Below are 20,825 nucleotides of genomic sequence, written 5' to 3' on the forward strand. Positions count from 1 at the left end.
AAAAAAACAATTAAAAAACACTCGAGACAAATTATCATTACAAAAATCTAGGTAAAACACAAATCTCGATAATAAAAAAAAGTGAAGGTAAAAATCCGAAGAAAGAAAAAAGAAAAGAAGAAAAAAAACCTTTTATTTTTATTAATAGAAGTTTAGCATCATCCATATCTGTTTGTGTTTTGCCTCTGTGTCTATGTGTGTGTGTGTCTGTGTATGTGGATGTATGTCGTTTATATAAATGATGATTCTCTCATTAATCTTCAATGATAATGATAATGATGATGATGATGATGATAATGATTATAATCACAGAAGCATATATATATAGAGAGAGAGAAAGTTTTGTTAGTAGGAAATAATTCAAGTACAAGGCCAGCTAAATAAATAAAAAAATAAATCATCATTATCATCATCATAATTCAAATCCAATGTGTGTGTGGATCCATAATGAACATTCAGAGAAAGAGAGAGAGAGAGAGAGAGAGAGAGAGAGAGAGAGAGAGAGAGAGAGAGAGAGAGAGAGAGAGAGAGAGAGAGAGAGAGAGAGAGAGAGAGAGAGAGAGAGAGAGAGAGAGAGAGAGAGAGAGAGAGAGAGAGAGAGAGAGAGAGAGAGAGAGAGAGAGAGAGAGAGAGAGAGAGAGAGAGAGAGAGAGAGAGAGAGAGAGAGAGAGAGAAACATCATTAATCCAGCATCATCATCATTTTTTCTTTTGATTAATTAATTAATTGTGAAAAAATTTTTGTTGTTGTTTGTTTATTATCTCTATTTAAACAACAACAACAACAACAATTAGGTCAAAAAACAATCGGTCATTGATTTTTTCTGGTTTTTGGTTTTCGTTTCTGGTTTGTTTTTTTAGTAGCAAAAAAAAAAATCAAAAATCAAAAATCAAATTAGGTTCATTCATTCATTCATCGATCGATTAGCGAAGAACTAGTGACCTTTTTTTTTCTCGGTTGTTTCAACAACAACAACAACAACAACTTGAACTATTGTAGAAAACCAAGAAAAACCAAACAAGCCAAACCAAATACTGAATGTCATTATCAATCGTTAATGATGATGATGATAATGGTGGTTGGTTGGTTGGTGGTACTTTACATTCTTCACCCAGCACTTCAATTGATATGTTAACGGTCATAATGAATAAATGTAATGAATGTAATGATCATAAAAAAATGATCGTTCCTGTTCCTGGATCATCATCATCAACAACAACAACAACAACAACAACATAATAATCGTCACCATTTTTTTTCAATAAATCATTATTCATTTTGAAAAAAAAGTTGAAAAAAATGTTCGTTTCTTTTATGATGATTACCATCATCATCGTCATTATCAACAAAATAATATTTATTACCCACACAAAAATGTAATCAAATGTTCCAAGAATAATATATCACACAATGTAACAATTTTGTAACCACCAAAAAAAAAAAAAAAATACATATGATTTGATGATTTGAACAAGATATACTTGATTATCAATTATAAATCAATGATCGATAATGATTTTTTTTTTCAACGGTAGCACAAATACTTTTAATGATTTTTCTGTTTCACATAATCAAATTACATTGTTTGTGTGTGTGTGTTTTGATAATTATCATCGTTGCTATCATTAATAATAAATCTTTTTTTATTGAAATTTCAGAACAAAGCGAAATCAAAAAAAAAAAAATTGAAATGAAATTGACAAGCAATTTAGAAAAAACAAAAGCAATAAGGAAAATGACAGCAGAAAAGTTATTTTTTGATTCTATTTTTTAATCCAATTTCTGGATAATCTTTCAGGCTAACAAGCAACAACAACAACAACAACAAGGATAATCATATTAATCATAGTTGTCATTTGAATACTCTACATTTTCCCCTCTAAATCCGAATTTGTTTTGTTTTGTTTTTTGTATAAATTTTTTTTTTAAAATTCATTTTCTGGCTTTTTTTCAAATGTTCAAAATTTCTTGGTAATTTTTGTTTTTTTTTCACCAGTAATAATTTTCAAACGACAATATTCGGATCTACAGGGTAAAAGTAAAGCATCTTCTGTAATTGATTATTATCATCATCTGTTATTGTTATTATTGTTATAAAAATAAAAAACTCTAATGAATTTATAATAAGTTTTAAAATGATAATGAAAATTTTATTGTCACGATCTTATATACCTAATAAACTACTACTACTATGTAATTATTTCGCATATGTGTGGCGTTTTTGTGTAACTTGTGATGAAATAAATGAAAATTATATGGGAAATTTTTTTCTCTTTAAAAAATGAATGAAAAATCTAATTTAACCCTAATGGTCATCTTGTTAGACACAAACACACAAAAGATATAATTATTATTATATAACTAGATTAACCCTGTATGCATAGATATTATATTCACATTCATCATCATCATCAATCAATCAACAAACAACAACAACAACCAACAATAAAAACATTTTCCAAGGTCCACTGAACTTATCATCATCATCATCATCATCATCATTAAATTGAAATTTCAAAATGTTTTTGATAATAAATAAATTCAGACAGGAAAAAAGGGTTTTTTTAATGTTGTTTTTTCTTTTGTTGGCTGGATTAAATTATGAATTACAAGTGCAAAAAAATGAATGATTGAATGAATGAATCCATAAATATCGTTATCTAATGGAAATATAAGGTAACTAATATTCAATCTAACCAAACCAAACTAAACAACAACAAAAAACATATACCCAGGATTATCATCATTATCTTTGGTTATTTTAATGATGACTTTTTTAGGTTTTTTTTTGTTTTTTTTTGATAAAAAATTCAATTTTCTTCAATCATCAACCATTTTCATATTGATATTTTCGTTTCTTTTCTTTTCTTCCTCGAGAAAGAAAGAAAAAACCCAGAGAAAAATTTTCAATTCTTTTCAATTTCTTCATATTATGTCATCTTTCTCTCTCTCTCTCACTCACTCACTCCAGACATTTCAGCAACAACGAGAAATTCATTTCAAATTCATATTTTGGCTTTTTTTCTGAGCAACAACAAACAGATATTATGAAGCAAAAAAAAAAGCGGGTAGGGCGATGTCTTCTTTAGTTTTTTTTTCAGTTTTGCTGTTCATCATCGACATCAAGTACATTTTCGGGATTCAGGCTTTTTCTGGCCACCATGATGATCATCATCAATGGCAGTTTTCAACAACAACAACAAAAAACAACAAAATTAGACACGAAAACAAGATTCACTTCAACTAACCAAAAAAGCAGCAGCAACAGCAGTAGAAAAAAAATCATCCAACCAACCAACCAACCAAACTGATCGACCGATCTTGATTCGAATTTCAACTAAAACGAAAAACGAAACGAAAAAATCGTTGTCGTCAAAAGTTTACCCAAACAACAACAACAACAACAACAGAAGCAAGCGCTAAAGCCAACCAACCAACCAACGAAAAAGTCAAATTTAAAAAAAATAGGCAACCATCGTCGAGCAAATCAAACCATCAAGCCGAATATTTTCTCAAAAAACATTTGGCAATTGTTGTTGTTGTTGTTGTTGTTCGGGTCGGTCGTTGGTTATAATAATTGTTTAAGGATGATGATGATGATTTGATATTATGAAACCTGCTTGCCTGAATTTTTTTTTTTTTACTAGCTAGCTACAGTCAGTATAGCAACAACCAAACTATCCATCCTGTCATTATGTTCGATGAACACGACCAACGACGAACGATGATGGTAAGAAGACGAAGAAAAAACTTTGGAAAAAAAATGCAGGACACTGAAGAGAATGAAGAACAAACGAAGGAAAAAAATCAGAAAAATCCTATAGGCAAAATCAGAAACATCTTTGTCGTTTTTTTTCTTCTTCTTCTTTCGGTTGATAAAGTCAGCAACAAGAATATCAACCAATGGTAAAATCTAACCAACCAGCCTTTGCTTTCAATCATGATTTTAAACAGGGAAAATCAAAAGATTAAAGAAAAAAAGAAAAAAATGATGACTATGTCATCAACGGATGATGATGAAAAGGATAATAATGATGATGATGATGATGATCAACTATCATCATGACCATCGAGAAAAGATCATGATGATTATCATCATGATCATGATGTATCTGATGATGTATCTTTTCAATGAATCCGAAAAGAAACCAAAAAAGAAACCAAAAAAAACATCGAACGTGAAAGTATCCCGAACAATATTTTGTACAATCAAGCAACCAACCGAACAACCTGAAAAAGAAACTTGAGAAATTCAATTTTGTCTTTAATCATTTTCTGGTTTTCTGGTTTATTTTCATTGGAAAATTTTTTGTCAATTGTTTTTCGTTAGAAAACAAAACAAGCCGGCGCTTTGAAAAACAAAAAAAACTAGCGAAAGAAACAAGATTTCATCATTCCAAAATGAGAAAAAACAATGATGATGATGACAATCAAATCAAATCAAATCGATTGTATAATGATTTTGTAGTCTGTGTGTGTAGCTTGTCGAAGTCAAAGTCGATGATGATGATGAGATGCACATCGTGAATCCATCATCATCATTGAATGAAAACCAGCAAACAAAAAAAAACAAAGAACGAAAATCTCATTCGAAACAAAAAAAAAAAACAGAGTAAAAACAGGCATTTTTTGGTTGGATATTCTGGCGGCTTTTTTCTATTTCTCTTGTTTTGGCTGGCTGGATTGAAAGAAAAAAAATATATATTTTCAATCATCATCGTTGGTTGTTGGTTGTTGTCATAGTGTCTTGTCATTTTTTTTTTCGTTCGTTTTTGTTTGTTTGAATGAACACAAACATACATTCTGGTCCTATAATATGACATGTATGTGTGTGTGCGTGTGTGTTATTTTTTCGTTTTCGGGTTTTTCTTTGGGTTTAGCCAATTATGATGATTGAAAAAACAGAAAAAACAAACTTTTTTCATCATCATCAACAACAACAACGGTAAAACACTACCTGTGTATCCTGTGTAAAATGGCTTGATTAAAGAAATTTTTAAACATAAAAAAATTTAAAAACAAAAAAAAACACCGTACATCGTCGTCATCTTCTTTCCAAAACATTCATTTTACACGAGCTAATTATATCCAAAAATGAAATGAAAAGAAAGAAAAGGCGAAAAAACATTTGATTCATAAAAATGATTAATGTTTTTTTTCTTGTTTTTTTTTTGTTTGATTCTGTTGACTCTGGTCGGTCGATCAATCGATCGATTGGTCGGTCGGTATATTATACATACAAACAAACACACAACACACGAGCGGTCGATATAATCAAGAGAAATGAAACAAATGTTGTGTGTGTTTTTGATGAATTTCAGCAAAACGAAACTAAACAAAATTTTTGGTTTGAAAAATAATTTCAGGACACGAAGAAATTCGTTTCTGGTCAGTTTTTTGTTCACAGAAAACTGACCAGAAACAAGACAAACCAAAACATTATACCCGATCATCAATGGTAATAAATCTCACTGACACTTGATCATTTGTAGTCGCCAACGTTGTTGTTGTCGATGGAAAGACGATGTTGTTGATGTATCGAAACGGTATCGTTATCATCAAACAACAAACAACAACAACAACAAATTATTCAAGTAATTCGAGGCTACAAATCAAACAACAACAACAACAACAACAACTATCATCATCATCATCATCATTTTTTCAAATTGTAAAACAATATCTTATCTTTTGTGTTAGGGTTATTAGGTTTGAACCTAATTATTTTTTTTTTCTACTTTCTCCCTCTCCTCCTTCTTCCAACTTGACTAAAATTATCAGTTTGCTTTTGGCTAAACACGTGAGCAATAAATCACTTTTTGTAACTTTTGCATGAACATAGAAGATATTGTAAGAAACCTTGGTTTAGTTTTCACAAAATTTGAAAAATTGGTTGAATGTAAATGTGGAAAAAAACATGTAAAATTCGGGAAATCTACTTACCACGAAAGAAAGAAAGAAATTCATTCTTCAGCCAATTTCCATTTTCGATTATAAAAGATGATCAGAAAAAAATGTTGAAAACAATAATTCACAATTGAGAAAAACAGAACCAAAAAAACAACACTGAAACACTTGACCACTGGAACCGGCAAAACAAAACCAAGAAAAACACACACACACTTGAACACACATTGATTTCGTTGATTTAACGATTTTTCGTTTTAACGTTTTCGTTGGTTGTCGATAAATTATTACCAAAAAAGATGATAATGATGATGATGATCACGACCCAATTTGCTTTCGATATTTTCGATGATGACCTATGGTCGAAATTGAATGAAACAGAAAAAATGAAATGAAAAAATGAAATTTAATTCAATTAATTCGTGATCAAAATATGTTATTTTTTATTTTTCTAGTTCAATTAAGAATAAATCACGTGATCTCATCGTAATACACGGAAGTTTGTTTTTTTTTTCGTTTTTGGGTGAAATAATCATCATTATCATTATCATCATTATCTAGAAATGATAAATTACTTTTTTGGAAAGAAAAAAAAAATTATATCTTTGCTGATTAATGGATTGTATGTTTTTTATTCAAATTCAAAATCCTAAACCAGGCGCTGCCATCTATGATTTACAAATCAAAACTAAATATAGAGAAAAAGGAAAATTTATTGCGCTCAGTGTCGACATCTATCGTCGTAGAATGAAAACTAAAATTTGATTTTTTTTTTTAATTTTACAGAATTTTTTCCCCCTTCTAATAATCATTTTTAATTAATTAATTTCATCAACAAATCACCAACAAATCAATATTGATAAAATATTTTATTAGCATTGTTTTTCTCAAATATCATGCAAAGGTTAATTCGGTTACAATGTTTATGAATAAATCATATAAATTCTGTGGAGATAATATCAAAACAAACCGAAATTCCTTCATTCATATTTGCTTCTACAACATCGACCGGAAAAAACTGAAAAATCAAAAAGAAAAAAAAAACATAAACATTAAACTAATTTCTATTCCACTACAACTATCTACCGATGTTACTGATAATCAGCGTCATCTAACGAATTGGAATCTAAAATTTTTAACGGCAAAGTAAACAACAAAGATAATTATCATCATCAAACAGCAACACTAGGTGGCATTACCTGTAATTCTATGGGAATTCAATTTTTGAAAATGCACTATAATGAGAAGAAACAGTCAAACTAAAAAGAAAGAAACAAGTTTGAAGCTCCACCTTGATTTTTTTGTTACAAATTAGGTATTTGAAAAACTTTGATAAAAAAAAATTCTCTCATAAAGCCATTCAATCATTAACCCGTTGGTCAAACAAAATTTGGACAAAACGATATTCTCTAATCACCACCACCAACACTATTATCATCCACATCCAAATTATCATCATCATCATCATTCAAAGGAAAACATAAACATACACACCAAAAAGGATTGTTTGTTTGTTTGTTTGTTTGGTTGAATGAATGAATGAATAAATAAATAAGCAAAAACAACAAACCCAAAACCATCAAAAACCATGTTTGAAAAATTCTCAATGTTGTTGTTGTTATAAAAAAAAATATATAATTTTGAAAATCATCTTTAATTATATAGCGTTTTACATTTCAGTTTGAGTTTGGTTTGTTTGTTTGTTCAGACTTTTTTTGAAAACAGAAAAAGATTAATGGATAATAATGATAATGATAATTTACAATCTTTAATTTCCTACTATGACTATAACTAATACGAAACGTTAATGAATGAATGAATGAATATATTTAAATGAGATTCAAATTTGATGTGAATATTTTTTTTAATATAATGCCTATGTTTGGGTTAAATTTTTCCCTTCCATTGATGATGATATGATAATGATGATGATGGTGGTGGTGGTGGTGCTTTGTTTTTTTTACTTTGTTTTTTCTTTCAAGATTTTATATGAAAATAACGAAATAATGATAATTGTCAAACTGGTAGGAGTGCCCAGTGGTTGATGTTTGAAATGATTCGAGTCTTTTCTGCGAAAAAAAACAATGTTTTTTCTTTCCTCATAAAAGCAGAAATAATTTCCGGTCAAAAGCATTTGCAAAGGGAAAAATTAAGCAAAGAATTTAACCCGTTCACATCTAATGATCATAATCATTATATAATTTGTAACGCTATTTTGCAAAAGAATTTATAACAAAAAAAACCGAAACATTAACATTACATTTCAATATAAATCAAGTGTCAACACAAGGATAATGAGAGAACCAAACAACAACAACTCGAAAAACAAGGCAAAACAACTAGACATTTAAAAGATTACATAACGATAAGGAATCTAGCCTAGTAACCATTCAAATAATAAAAAATGAAAACCGAACAAGCAAACAAACCAAACACAGAGACAATGAACGAGAAAATTTTGTTTGAACGAAAAAAAAAGAATTTGAATATGAATGATGATGATGATGAAAACAAGAATAATTTTTTTGTGTCCTATAGAATCTGTATTGAATAGAAACCATCATCATTATCATTATCAAGAGAAACAAACGAGAAGAAAATATTCAGATAACCATACATCATAGAAATGGTGATTTCTAGATGATGATCATCATCATCATTAGAAAACATTAACATAAAATATCATTGAAAACAATAATGATAATAATAATGATGATTATGAAATGAAATATATTCTATATACATAGAGAGAGAAAGAGAAAGAGATTCATTTTGATTTTGTTCTTGTTGTTGTTTTCTTTTCTGGTTTATCTATGGAAACCATATAACACACATTGAAAAGCACATTCCATTTATGAATGAAAATATTAAACAAAAACAGAAAGATTTAATAAGGATTTTATTCTGCTTTTTGGTTTTTTTACTGGTTATATTGGATTGATTGAGAGATGATTATAATGATTAGGAAGAAATGATAAAATAATTGCCGGTTAGGTGTTAATATTGACTAAACTTTGACTGAATCTTGACTTTTGATTTTTTTTTACAAGTTTTAATCTAATTATATTATTATTATTATCATTCGTCAAAAAGGAATGATGGTCAAAACAAATCAATATTTTGTGGTTGCAGAATATTTGGATACCGGATAATTTAATGTATTTCCAAAAGACATTAAATGTAATGGTAACAAAACAAAACAAACAAATGGAAAAAAATGACAAGATTCTACTGAAATGAAATGAAATGAATGAAACCAGATATAGATTTAGACAAATAACATGGATACAAACATAAACAAAATATGGACAATTTGGAAACGAAAATATATTCATATAAATCATTTGTCTATGATATATATTTATAAAGGGGATAGAAATGGAGAAAATAAAAATAAAACTAAGCATTTCACCATCTACATTTGAGGGGGGTGTGTAGTGGTGGTGGTGGTGGTGGGTAAGGCTTTTTTATCCAGAAGAAAAACAAAACACATAGAAAAAGCACATAGGCAAACATCATCATCATCCAAACAAAATATTTCTTATTCTCTCTCTCTCTCTCTCTCTCTCTCTCTCCCAGCTTAAAATGTATAATATTATGGAGGTCACATATGGACATTTATCATTTTGTTTGATAGTTCGTTTTATATACACATAGAAAGATATATACATTTTGGTTGGATGAATTTTGTTCTATTTGAAAATTGACGGCAAAGAAACAAAAAAAATTTGTATAGAAAAAATCCATACACGCAAGCAAGCAGGCACCATATTGCATTCAAATGTTAGTTTTTATATGAAAAAAAACAACGAGAAAACCGAGAAAAACTGTATTAAGCTTACGACAAAAAAAAAAACGTAGGGCTTTTCGAAAACATAACGTAGATATCTCATCATCATCAGAACATCATCATTATTGTTCAAAATTAAATTTCAAATAGACATTTGTGCCAGTAGAAGAACAACAACCTTACCTTACCCGGGACATTCGTTTTTCAGTTTTCATTTCAGTTTTTCGTTTTTCTGGTTTTTTGACATGGCCATAAATCTCTTTATTTCAGTATCTTTTTTTCATTTTGTTCAACGATTTTCACTAAACCAACACTGATTTTTTCTTCTACGACTTTTTTACTTTTTTTCGGTTGAAAATTTTTTTTCAATGAAAATGTTTGTCTCTCTAATGATGATGACTACCGTTTTGGTATTTTTTGTTATTCGGTTTTGGTTAGTTAGTTATATCCATATTCATTTATAACATTCAGCAATTGTTGATTGTCCATATCGAATCAATGAAATCAATGAAACACAAACACACATAACGCACATTGAATTTCGGACAAATTTTTCCCCCCACAACCACCACCACCACTGCAATCAGAAAAATAAATAAATTTATTTGACACTTTTATGGTCCATTTTCTGAAAGATATCTGGTCATCATTTTGCTGCTGTTTTTTGATTTTTTTTCAAAAACTTTTTCCGCTGTTTTCTGCAGCGAAAACAGCGACAAAAATCCAATTTAAATAAAGAAATTATTGAAAATATGGATATGAAGAATGGAGAAGAAGAAATTTCTTAATTGCACAACTTAAGAAACCAACCATAAAAATGATAATCATAAGAAATGTCATTCAATTGTCATTTAAATTGCGTGAAAAATTTATTACTCCTATGCACACAAGGCAGAGACAATGACAAAATACATTGAAACGACAAAAACAACGACAAAACAAAAAAATATGAATTATGTCAACATTCATTTGTGTATAATGTTTATGGTGAAGAAACCATAATTTGGTGAAAAAATTCAAGCTTGAAAAAGCTTTTTTCTATTATCATTGTTATTATCATACAAAATGATGATGATTATGATTGACCAAATGATAAATCATTAACACTGTAAAGAAACAAACATTGTTTGCTTGTTTTGTTAACATTGTTAAAAACAAAAATAGACAAGGAATGGCTATAGAAGATATGCAAAACATTAGTGAGTGAGAGAAAATTTAATGAGCCAAATCAACAATGCGCCCAACAATTCAGAAACTAAAAGAATAAAGATGATATTTATGAACGAAAAAACCAAACTAAAAAGAAAAGAAAAAACGCTGAATCCAATCAAGCTAAACTGAATAATTAATGTTTTTTTTCTGTTTTTTTGGAAACTGGAAAAGACAAAATAAAAAAACGTAGTAGTTGGAAAAGAAGAAAGAAAAAACAAACAAAAAACAAAAATGATAAATGATTATGGATGATGATGATGGAAAACGAATTTTTTGTTGATGCAATTGGTCGGTTGGTTGGTTGGCGCATGATAACAACAACAACATCGACCAAGCGAGAAATGAAAAAAAATTCTGGATTTTTTTTTTGATTGATGAACTTGATATGGAATTTGTTGTTTGTTGTTATCCTATATATCCTTTTTTGAATTGAATTTTCAAAATGAAAAAAATGAAATTTTCATTATCAATTTGAAGAGTTCAGCTAACCTAACCTGAATTTCAAAAGTCATGATTCTTTCTTTTATGAAAAGGAATGCGCACAACTTGTACTATAGAAAAATAATGTGAATTTTAAAAATGATTACAATTTCAACATATTTACAAACAAAACACATTATAATGATAATGATAATAATAATTTGTCTATGGGTTATTTACTTTATTTGATATTTGATGATGATGATGATGAGAATATAAAAACATATAGTGCTTTTTTCACAATCTCTCTCTCTCTCTCTCTCTCTCTCTCTCTCTCTCTCTCTCTTGCACTAAAAAGACAATAAAAAATTTGGAAAATGAAGACGAAAAAGAAGGAAAAATCGATTCAATTCAATTCATTTTTTGTTTTTTGTTAATTTCATTATAACATGCAATTCGTCAATTCAATTCATTCATTCAATATCAAATATAGTCATTATCCATTCATTTATTGATATGATGTGCTGTTGTTGTTGTTGTTTGCACTTATAATCATCATCATCATCAATTTAATAATGATAATAATAATCATAACCATCATAATAATAATAATGATGATTATCATTAGATTTTTACCAAAAAAAAAAAAAAAATACAAACACAAGCAGAGAAAATGTTGATGATAATGGTAAAAAAGGGACAAGAATTATTGATTCAGGACGGAAAAAAAATTCTAGAATTTAAGGACCATAATCATCATCATCATCATTATGTCTAAACTTTAGACTCTAAAGTGATCGATTCTTGAATGAATAAATGATGGTGGTTGCTATAGGATTCTTGATTCTTGAAAGACAAAAAAAACAAACAAGAAAAAATGTGTAAAATGTGTAAAACCTTATATCCTTTATACAAAAAAAAACCATTAGTGAATATAGAATCTTTACCGCCCTAAATCTTATTATTATCATCATCATCATCATCACTATAAAAGTTGATCAATATGAACGAATATAGAAAAAACAACAACCGAAACAGAAACAGAGAAAATCAAAATGTTCGTGAGATACATCATTTTTCACCATCATCATCTTGATGAAAAAATTTGAAAAAAAAATCAAATTAAATCAACCGAAACATTTCAAAAATTTCTCAACAACCAACCAATAACAACAACTTGGGTGCAAAAAAAGAAAAACTTTACGAAAAACAAGCTTTTTTTCGTAAAGTTTTTCAGGTGAATAAATTTTCTTCAAGAAAAACAAGAATAAGAAAAAAAACCAAAAACAAAGATGTGCTAATCAATTGAAAATTATCAAGTCGGTATTTTCATGTCGAACAACAAGAGAGAGAGAGAGAGAGAGAGAGAGAGAGAGAGAGAGAGAAAAGGATTATTTTCAAGTCAAGTTTAGTTCATTATCATCATCATCAATAACATCAATGAGAGAATATCGTATTTCTGGATGATAATATTTGATTTTGTATTTGGGTTCTATAAAAGTGCATCCTAATCATCATCAACTCAATCATAATGATGATAATATAACCGGTTTCTTTCTTCTCAAGAAAAAAAACTACAATTAATGTTCATTCATTCAATTCATTTTCTATCAAATAATAATTATCATCCCGAACAAAAAAAAAAAAAAAAATCTTTGATGCTGATGCTGTGATAATGTGTGTGTGTGTGTGTATGTGTGTAAAACAAAGATTGATGCAAGAAAAGAAGAAAAGTCTTCGATAAGAATTAATGATCCTCAACGATGTCGATGATGATCAAAAGATTTTCTTCTTTCATCTTTCATCATTTCATCCCACTAATTTTCAAAACAAAAAGAAAAAGGGAAGAAAAAATCTTCTGAATCAATCAAAAAACTAAATCAAATTCAAAGTAATTTTCAATTATAATATACGAACAAAAAGGCCAATGAGCTTTTTCGCTGTTTTGGTTCAGGTTTTTTTGGCTAAAAAAAATGATTGGCCAACCAGATTTACCAACTAGATAGTTTTAGGTAGAATTTTTCGATCCTTTTTTAAACATGATTCGATTATCTCTATGGCGACGACTTCCAAACAACAACAACAACAACAACAACGATAATGATAGTAATCTCATTGTGAGAGTGAGAGAGAGAGAGAGAGAGAAATAGATAGAATCTTCACTCCTTGTTTTTTGCATTTTTGTTTGTTTGATAAAGAAATTAAAAAATTTTGCTTGTTTTGTTTTGTTTGTTTTTTCAAAAACTAAAGTAAAGTTCGTTGTGCTTATGATGATGGCGGATGGATTTCGCTTGATTAATACTTCAATATTTTTGGATTATTGGAGCAAACATAAAGATTCTACACAAAGCAAAAATGGGAAAACAAAACAAATGAGATTTCAGTAACAACAACAACGAAAAAAATTCTGGCAATTTCAAACGCATTTCTTTTTTCTTGGTTGTTTTTTTATAGGATCACAATAATAATAAACGATTAAAACGCAAACGATTAATCGTTTTTTATTTCTCTCGATTGCTCCTGTTTTGGTTTTCGGTTTGCCTTGTCTGAATATCATTATTATTATTGATTATTATTATTGATATTGGAACACACACACAGACAGAGACAGACAAACACAAACGAATAATAGTCGATCCAGGAATAATCGTTTTTCGCATATATGGGAAGAAATACGAAAAAAATATAGAAAATCTACCAATGGATAAATGAAAATGAAACATCGAAATTGATGATGATCATCATCATCATCAATTTGGTTAGTAAAAAAAGAAAAAAAAATCATTTTAGATTTTCAATGGCAAGCAAAGCAAGCAAGCAAACATATCATGTTTATTAAACTTGAATTTTCTTCTTGTTTCCACAGAATATTCGCCATATAGAAACATAAGAAACATAGAAAGAAATATAAATGACTTTACGAACCTAGCCAAAAAAAAAGAAAAAAAGAATCATCAGGCTAGGCCATCGAAACCAGTCCGAACAACAAAAAAAAAACATTAAAGATAATGATGATGATGATAATAATGATCCAAAAGCATGGTTATATGTAACCAACAAAAACAGTAAAAGAGAGAGATAGAGAGAGAGAGAGGAGAAACGCAAAAACTTTTTCTTGTTGGAGCCTCAAGAATATGAAAAGCCACCGAAAAAATTCTGAATTCTTGATGCAAGAGAATTTCTCTGTTTTAATAGTAACAGTTTTTTCAAATTTCTCTCCCTCTCCCTTCTCTCTCTCTCTCTATTTTTTCATTTTATTTAACACCCACACACCGCTGTGGGGGTGTGTGTGCGTGTACAATAATTATCATTTATCATTAATATAATTTTTCTTTTTGAAATTCCTAACAACAAAAAAATCTGACCAGGGTAGAAACTCATTATAATTAATGTGAATCATTTTTGGAAAGAGAAGCAGAAGAAGAAATCATTCGGTTTTTTTTGGTTTCGTGGAGCCCGATTAGTTTTGGTTTTGGTTTTTTTGGAAAAAGTTTCGTTCGGCACAACTTATTCTGTGTTTTAGAAAAATATTTGAAACAATTAAATTCTTTTTCTTGGTCGATTCTGGAAATATTTCGCAGAATGCAAAATGAATGAATGAATGTTTGGTGTAAAATTTCGGAATAATTTTTCTTCTCGTTTTTCGCTTAAAGCTTTTTCATTTTTTTCATTTTTTCGCTTATTGAATTTCAGTTCAGCGAGAAAAAGTTTTCAGAAAAACTTTACATTCTCTTTATATATCCATAGGGCTATTTTTTTGCTGGAAAAAAATATCCACTGAATCCAAGTGAATCGCAAATGATGATAATGTACTTTCATCATTATGTAATGTACTTTGTTGTTTGTATGATATTATCATCATCATCAATCCATTGATGGATAATGATGATCATTTTGGTGGAAAAAAATTTACGAAAACAAAACTAAAATGGATTCAAATTCCTTGTAAACAACAATTCAACAACAACAATGATAATGATACAGAGGGAATATAAAAATGAATTTCAAAACGGATGGATGTTAATACAGGAATTTTTCGGAATTTGACCGAAGTGAAATTTGATTCGAAAAAACAATTCTATAAACAACATACCTTGGTCATCGATTGATCGATCGATCCATTTGATCCATCAGCATCGACATTCACCCAAAATTGATGTTGATGATTGCACAACAACAACAACAACAACACAAAAATTAATTCAAAATTGAAAGCTGAAAAAGATGAAGAAATTCAATCATTCAGTTTTCTATGGTGGTAATCGATGATAATTATAATCATTAATTGCCATTTGCCATTAGAGCCATTAATGTTTTGTTTATATCATAATCTTCTGATTTTTGGAAACATTTTTTCATAATCAAACTTTAACACCTTGAAAATTAATCAAATGATGAATTGAATCAAGAACTTTTGAAGAGAAGAAGAAGAAGAAACATTCACCAAAACCATATCAAATCTTATTTAACGATTATATAACGACGATACAAGAAAAAAAACATCATCAAACAACATTGAAAACAAATTCTACTGCTTGATATAATACGTCTACATTCAAAGAATGGATGTGAATAAATGATAATAATAATGATGATGATAATCAGAATAATAAAATGGTTAAATTGTTGCCGCACATGATCATTGAGAAAAAGAAAAGGAAAAACATTGATATCAAATGCAGAATGAAGAGAATGTATACTGTATATACGAAAACGACTTCTGTCTGTCGGTTTATCTGTCTGTCTGTCTGTCCGTTTGTCTGTCTTTTTGAGCAAAACAAATCCAAGAAAAAAGGAGGTGGTAATATTTGATGCACACCACACACACACACAGTTATCTATGCTTCTCTCAGCCACAACAACAACAAGGATTGTGGTAGGAGGGTGTGATTCTCTCTTTTTCTCTCTCATTGTGTGTGTGTTTCTCTTTGAATGTGTATACACAGTGTACATATAGTCGTCGTATATATTCTTATATTAAAGAGAGAATTGATACTTTTTGGGTGAATATAGTCTGATGATGATGAGGAGGATGAGGGGAGGGGGGAATCGAATAAAGAATCGAACGCACACATTTCCCAAAGGAATTCTAATAATGTTCGATTCTGGTTTGAGCAAGCTTGGTTTCCTGTTACGGTTATTCTGTTTTTTCTCATTTATTTTTCTCTTTTCGGATATTCTTAAACAAGCGGATATTGCGCAAAACCAAAAAAGAAGACAAAACAGAAAACGGAAGAAAAAGAATTCAAGAATCATGAATAATAGTATCATCATCATCCTAAAAAGTGTAGGTGTAACATTCATTAATTTCGTTCTTATCAAAAAACGAAATTCCGAAATTTTTTTTTCAATTAAAATTTTTCCAGCCAAAAATTGAAAAAAATGTTTACTTTACAACGAAAAAAAATTTACATTTGGAAAACCACCACCACCACCAACTTTTCCACCCTCCAGCCACCGAAAAAATAACCATCAAAACAATGTTACCAATAAATCCTCTTTATCATCATCAATATTGAACATTTTGATTTTTTTGTTTTGTTTGAAAAGTTTTCTTTAAAATCAAAAACAAAAATTTTATAATTTATTGCCTTTATCGTGTGTGTTACACCAAGCAAACACAAAGACAAACATAAACATAACACACACAAAAAATTCTATTTCGATAAATATAATCAATGGGAATCCAGAAAAAAAAACTAACAGAAAAAAGAAAAACTATCAAAACAAAACGAAAAAGAAGCAAAAAAAAAGCAATCAAAAAATTCCATGTGTGGTATGTGTGGATCGAGTACCATTAATATAAATATTTATACAAGATCTGCCAAATCATTCTTTCACTCTCTCTCTCTCTCTCTCTCTCTCTCTCTCTCTCTCTCTCTCTCTCTCTCTCTCTCTCTCTCTCTCTCTCTCTCTCTCTCTCTCTCTCTCTCTCTCTCTCTCTCTCTCTCTCTCTCTCTCTCTCTCTCTCTCTCTCTCTCTCTCTCTCTCTCTCTCTCTCTCTCTCTCTCTCTCTCTCTCTCTCTCTCTCTCTCTCTCTCTCTCTCTCTCTCTCTCTCTCCATATATTCTGTATGTGTAGATTCTGTATGTGTGAATTCTGTTGTTGTTGTTATTTGGATTGTTGTTGTTGTTGTTGTGATTGTTTGGATAAGTGTCAGAGTAGTGTTTGGATAATGTAGAAAAATCGAAAAAATCGAAAATTCTTTTGTGTGTGTGATTTTCCAGTTATAATGGGGATCTATTTCCACCGTTCTTTCCCTTCTACTGTTGTTATTGTTGTTGTTGTTTGGTATTTTGATTCCCGAATTTTTTTTCGGGTATTGTTTCTTTGTTATATATAATAATAATAATATCCGGTATAAAAAGCTAATTACCGACATTTATTATTTTTGCTTTCCTGTTTTCACTCAAACAATAGATGTTGATCCCCGAAGAGAGAAAAAACGACCGCACACCCTGATGTATTTGTGCATGGTACATCCTGTATTCGCAGTGGAGAGAAAAACCCTAATCTAAATGGATTTGCATTTTTTTTTTTGCCTTCTGGTTCGGTTGATTATCATACCGATGATAATGATGATGAATTCCGGTTTTTTTGGCGTGAGTTTTGGATTCCAAAATGTGTGAAAACATTACCCAAACATTCAGATAATATTGATGATGATTACACATCGAAAATAATCATTGTTTTGGTTGTTGTTGTTTGAAATGACGCCTTGATGGATCGTACATAGATATAGTGAAGGTTTATCTTTTGATTTTTTTTTTTTTTTTTACTTTGTTTTGTACTTGATCATCACTCATTATTTTGTTTGATAAACATGAAACGGGTTTTTCCGTTTGCTGTTTGTTTTTTCTGGATTCTCTCTTTTTCTGTAGAATTTGACGCCCACTATTTGATACCTAGGATGATACAAAGAATTGATAATTGTTTCATCGATTGCTGGTTTTGATCTTCTGTTTGTTTATATTTTTCTAAAGAAAGAAAGAAAGGAAAAAAAGTTTTGACTGGTTTTGCTTTGGATTGAAATTGAAATGAATGTTTTTGTTAGTTTTTCACCCGTTCATTTCGATCATTGAGTTTTGTAAATATTTCGGTTCATTTTAGTCCAAAACAAACATCAAAAACGCACGCAAACACATCATTGACACTCCAAACAGAAAAACGAAAAAATCTTGTTGGAAAAAAATAAATCTTGAATTTTTCAATGAAGAAAAAAAAAACAAGAAACCGATTTTCGATCCGATTTTATATTTTCTTTGTTATTGTTGCCCCATTATGCATTTTATCCATAAACAGAATAATGAATAGAATTGAATTGCAAATCGATTTTTTTTCTTTCTTTCATTCATTCATTTTATTCTCCATTATATCCACCAAGTCATATTGATCTCTCTTGCATTTTGATCTCTCTCTCTCTCTCCATATATTAAAAGCTATTCATTTTTGCCGTTTTTACCAATCATGGATTCAATGTTTGGTTGTTCAGAATCCGAATAATAAAATGAATTGCAATTTCTCACTGCTTCAGTGATATGTGTGTGTTCACCCTTAAAATGTATCAAATAAAAAAAAAAGTAATGCGTGAATGTAACATTTGCCCAAATAAAAAGTCTAGCAAAAAAATCGATCTCCACAGATTTTCTTCATTCTTTTTTGCAATGAAAAATGATGATGATGAACACAGATTGCAATGATGAAATTGTATTCGTTGTTGTTGGAGAAAGAAGAAAAGGAAAAAAAATGATCGAATAAGCATCAAACATTTTCATCATTTTCTTTCATTTTCATTGAATAAGAATGTTTTAATATTCTTTACACGAAATAAAATAATCTTCAACAAAAAAAAAAAGAATCCCATTGATGATGATTTTGGATTTTCTTTTCTGCGATCCGCATCACCATCATAATCTTGCTAAGTGAAAATCCTTTCTTCTTTCTTCTTCAATCATTTCGAAGAGATTCTTTCGTTTTTTTCCTTCTTGCGAACGAATTTTTTCCTGTGTAATTATTTTTTCGTTCCCGAAAAGATTCTGGATGTAAAAACAAAGAAAATCAAAAGAGAAATTCTGTAAATTCTGTGAAGAATGTTATTTATTAATAATGTATTTGAATCTCAAAAAAAAACAAAACAAAGATTCTTTCATTTTCTTTCCATGATGATGTTGATCCATCAAAACATTTCTAATAAACCATATACCGTTTGTTTGTTTGTTTGGTTTGTTTGATGAAAATGAATAATGAAATACAATGGTTTTGTTGTTGTTGTTGTTGACTTTGTTTTTGTTTAGATCATGATGATGTTCATTTATTTTATATTTGTTTGAAGTTTGTTTTCTTTCTTTTCTGTTTGATATTCAAGTATCCATCGTTTATTCTTTTCCTTTTCATTTTCTTTTTTTTTTTATTTTGATCCCGAATAAACATTCCTAAGATGTGTTTGTGTTTGTGTGTGTGGTTTGATTCTCTACGTGTGTGTGTGTGTTTAGTTTTACCAACAACAACAACAACGAAAAAACTTAAACATCATGTCTATAGTGTACACTTTTATTTTCGGGATACTTTTTTTTCTCATTCGTTTTTCTTTCTATGAATTTTTCTAAATCAAAAACAAACAACCAACATGAAATAGAGAAAAAACAGTGCGAAAAATTCTTGATAAATTCTTAACAGCTATCATTTGTAGTCAGTAGAGAAAAACAGGAAAATGTCATGCGTATAGTCAGTCTATCTATCTATCTATCTGGTCTATCGACCAGCCAAGTACTATTTGAAAATAATAATGAAATAATAATGAAGAAAAACACCAGGCAAAATTTTTTCAGTAATCAATCATCATCATCATCAATGTTTGTCTTGTGTATATATTGTATGTGTGTGTGTTTAGTTCGTACAAATGTCAGATTTTTATTTCAAATTTGAATGAAAAAAATAGACAAACATACACAGGCACCAGGAACATATAGATAGATAGATAGAAAGATAGAAAGTAAGATAGTTAACAGGGAGAAAAGACGACTATATATTATTATTCAATTGAAATACAGAATATCAGGCGCTTCTTGTTGTTGTTGAATATTCTTTGCTTGTTTGTTTGAATGTGTGTGTGTGTGAATCTCCAATTTATTTAGTTTCTCCTGCTTGTTTTTTTCTTTTTTCACGTTACATAATTCACATGATATGATAATGAATGAATGAATTCAGGTTCCAGGATCCAAGATACACACACACATAAACATTTAATAAACATGTTTGTTTGTTATTCGTTTTATTAAAATTTTTTTTCTTTTTGTTTTTTCCAATTTAAATTCTTCTTTCTCTATAACTGTTTATTAACTAACTTGAAAAAACAAAAACAAAAAAAGTTTCTTGGTTAATGTTGTTGTTGCTGGTTGGATTATCGACTTTTCGTTTTTCCCTTGTTGTTGTTATTGTAGCTGGTTGGTTAGCTTGGATTTCCAAAAAAAAAAGTAGATTATGGTATCATTTTTCA

The 20,825-nt window shown here is 29.3% G+C and overlaps 1 long non-coding RNA gene across 1 annotated transcript in view; it reads right to left on the reverse strand.

The window, feature by feature from the left end:
• The window catches only part of LOC142645432 (uncharacterized), a 59,367-nt gene extending 43,702 nt beyond the window's left edge, over positions 1–15,665 (reverse strand). The window contains exons 1-2 of the long non-coding RNA XR_012846560.1: positions 15,423–15,665; positions 5,944–6,263 (exon numbers count right to left, since the gene is read on the reverse strand). This is a non-coding gene — a long non-coding RNA (uncharacterized LOC142645432). The remainder of the gene's footprint in view (positions 1–5,943; positions 6,264–15,422) is intronic.
• Positions 15,666–20,825: the final 5,160 nt, after the last annotated feature.

Source organism: Dermatophagoides pteronyssinus, unplaced genomic scaffold (assembly GCF_027571235.1).
Source record: "Dermatophagoides pteronyssinus isolate colony J.1.1.1.1 unplaced genomic scaffold, Derpt_VIB-CSIC_2022.12 sq0011, whole genome shotgun sequence".
Classification (NCBI taxonomy): Eukaryota; Metazoa; Arthropoda; class Arachnida; order Sarcoptiformes; family Pyroglyphidae; genus Dermatophagoides; species Dermatophagoides pteronyssinus.